This window comes from Gossypium hirsutum, chromosome A05, assembly GCF_007990345.1.
Source record: "Gossypium hirsutum isolate 1008001.06 chromosome A05, Gossypium_hirsutum_v2.1, whole genome shotgun sequence".
NCBI lineage: Eukaryota > Viridiplantae > Streptophyta > Magnoliopsida > Malvales > Malvaceae > Gossypium > Gossypium hirsutum.
Window position 1 is genome coordinate 67,083,462 of NC_053428.1, and position 3,548 is coordinate 67,087,009.

Here is a 3,548-nt window from a genome sequence, read left to right on the forward strand (position 1 = left end):
ATACAAACTTACCTCAACAATTTTAGCGTAAAAATAAAGTAGACTAATCGGAGGCTTTAGCTTTTCCCTGATTCAAGTCCGTACGTTGTCTATCTTGATCTAAATAGAAAAATTCAATTAATTTAATACTTATATTATTCAATTCAGTCCATATTTCATATTTTTGTAAAATTATAATTTTACCCCAAACATTTTTAACATTTTTAAAATTTAGTCCTTAAGCTCATAAATTGAAATTTAATCATTTTAATTCTCATCTCATGCTAGCCGAATTCAATAGAAACCTATATCAACCTATACAAACCATCATTTCACAAATTTACCATGAATTTTTACTATTATAACAAAGAAGTCCCTAAATGACAATTTCATCAAAAATCACTTTACAAAACTTGTTTATTTATCAACAAGGACTCATAATCTTTCATAAAAGATAAATAATCAAGCAAGAAAATTTATGGAAAAACCCTATATATTCAATAGTTTTGCAAATTGATCCATGGGCTAGCTAGATTAAGCTACAACGATCTTGAAAACATAAAAATCATTTAAAACGAGCTTAAAAATCACTTACATGATAAGGGATAGCTTGACCGAATGAATAACCCTAAAATAGTGTTTCTTTCCTTCTAATTTTGGTGGAACAAAATCTTGAAGAAGATGAGTTTTTAATTTTCTTTTATTTGTTTTAAGTTTATTATAAATTACTTTATTAACCTTTTATTTAAACTAAATAAAACACCAATTTCATGCCCATATTTGTCCACTAATAATATGAATGGGTTAATTACCATGTAAGTGTTAATTACCATGTAAGTCCACTCAAATTTAAGTTTGATAGCCATTTAACCCTCTTAACAAATAGAACTCTATTTTTGCACCTTGTACTATTTAGTCATTTTTACGAGATTAAACATGCAAATGTAAAAATTTGTTAACAAAATTTTAATACGACCTTACTGACATTCCATAGACATTAAAAAACAATAAAATAATAATTTACTTATTAGGTTTGTGATCTCGAAACCACTATTTTGATTTCATTGAAAACAGGCTGTTACAAGCGACTACCTTGCAATGTTCCATACCCAAATTCCTTGGATTTTCTATATCACTTGGCAAGGTTCCTTACGGTCGGTTATGTAACTCCGTAGCTAACTAACCCATTTGATTCTCCAAAATTTTCAATTTTGCTACTTGGTTTTAGGGCTTGTAGATTAAACCCTTGGGGTTGACTTGGTCTATGCTGCATGTAGTTTTTTGGTCCATTTCCTTGGTTACTCTGATAAAAGTTTGGATGTGCGCCATGAAGGATTGTAGATGTTGGACTATGGTCCGTGTCAACTTTTATTTTGGTGTTGATTTCCTACATAATAAACTAACTTGGGATGTTATGGACAATTCTCGAAAGAATGGCCATTCCCGCAGTATACACAAGAAACAATATCAAACTGACTTGGTGACTGAGTTGTGAAATTATTCAAACCATTAGCGGTAAATTGTTTCAACATTGAAGAAATAGAAGATACCTAAGCTGAGAGTGATGTAAATACGCCCACTTCATGCATTCTCGTTACTCTTCCTCCTAAATTGTTTCAATTTTTTGGCCATTGGTAGTTTTTGCTAGTGACCTATCAATAATCTCGTAAGCTTCATTATAAGACTTTGAAAACAGAGCACCATTCGCAGAAGCATCTGCCACCAACCTTGTGTGTGCGTTGAGACTATTATAAAATGTCTCTGATTGGATACAATGTGGAATCCCATGATGAGGACACCATGAAGTAATTCCTTGATTCCTTCCCACGTCTCGTACAAGGATTCGTCATCCAATTGTGAAAAAGTGGTTATCTCATTTTGCAACTTAGAGTTTTTACTTGGTGAGAAATACATTACCAAAAACCTTTCTGCTAATTCTTGCCATGTGGATATTGAACTTGGGGGCAATGAATTAAGCCATGCTCGTGCTTGATCTCGCAACGAGTATGGAAACAACTTCAACTTCAACGCGTCTTCAGTAACGCTGACTATCTTAAACAAATCACTCACCTTCATGAATAATCGAAGGTGAAGGTATGGATCTTTCATAGGGATTCCATTAAACTGGCCCACCATTTAGAGCATTTGAAACATCACTGGTTTCATTTCAAATTGGGGTGCCTTGATCTCCGACCTTCTAATTCCTGAAATTTAATTCATTGAAAAGGGGCACAATGTACTTTCTTATGGCACAATCCCTATCATCAACAATAAGGATGAGATTGTGCACATGATTGGCTCCATTACCTTGTCCATCATTCTAATTTCCAAGGTCCATATCAACTTGTCTTTGGGCTAATCATTAACGTTTTCTTTGTTTAAACATTCGCTTGATTTCAAGGTCTACTGGTAGTAAATCAATTATTTGATCCATACTCATAAACACTAGAAAGATAAATCACAAACAATAAAGAATAAAGAATAAATTAATAAAGTTAGAAGTCAAGTAAAAGTAAAAACCAAATTGAAAAGAATAAATTAACAAAAATGATTAAGACAATAGTCCCAGGAAACGACGCTAAAACCTTTTAACACTCGGGTTTGAGCAAGTGTAAAATTTGTTATCAAGTAATAAAGTAAGTAAAATAGTTATCATCTCCGCAGGAACTGTATATCTTAATCAAGTAATTGTAAAACTAAAGTTAACAATTTGGTGATAAAAATATTTTGAGTGATGATAATTAAGTTAAATTGAATTATCTAAATGCAAGATGATCCTAATGCAATTTAATCTAAATGCAAGGTATGAAATGAAATGTACGAGATGAGTTTAGCAACAAAAGCACAAAATTCAATAATCAATAACATGAATATGCTAGGATAATTACCCTATTGAACTTAGTTTATTTTTCTCATGCTTAATAGTGGTCAGATTACATTCCATGGTAACTCAATCTTTCATGAGTTTGGAAAACCAAATTAAGTCCTTTTCGAATATTTTACTTAGTGAAATATGCATTTTATTGACCATATTAAACTAAGAGTTTATTAGAATTCATGTGAAGTAATAGAGACGAATCAGGTTTGAAACAATTTAATTACATAAACCTAAAAACTATGCAAGATAATAGAGCTCGTCAAAGTTATTATGAACCTTTAATTTAGTTGGATCAAGACCTAAATTAAGCATGAACTTTTCAATTATTGTGTCCATTAGTTGTCATTTGGTCAGGATCGCTCTACTAATTCAAATGCATCAATCACGTATGAATGAAATACATAGTTAAGTTTAATTGAAAACTTGATCGACTAAGGCACAAACACTATAAACACGAGTTAACAAACTTCATTGAATAAACACAATCATCTTAGCTCAACAGATTAAGCTACCATTATTGATGACAAGATCATAAAACACATTGCAAACATTATTAGATCAAAATAACAAAGGAATGGAAGAGTAAACTCTGTTCAAATCGGTAATCTCGTGGACTCCAAATGAAGACGTTTTCCTCCAATTCTCCTGTTTCTCCTTTACCAATGGCTTCTCAAGGTGGCCAACCAAGAGA

General features: G+C 31.8%; 1 non-coding gene across 1 annotated transcript; it reads left to right on the forward strand.

The window, feature by feature from the left end:
* Positions 1-1,760: 1,760 nt before the first annotated feature.
* On the forward strand, positions 1,761-1,865 carry LOC121230016 (small nucleolar RNA R71). Its single transcript, XR_005927968.1, has one exon. It is a non-coding gene; the product is annotated as a small nucleolar RNA R71 (small nucleolar RNA).
* The last annotated feature ends 1,683 nt before the right edge of the window (positions 1,866-3,548 follow it).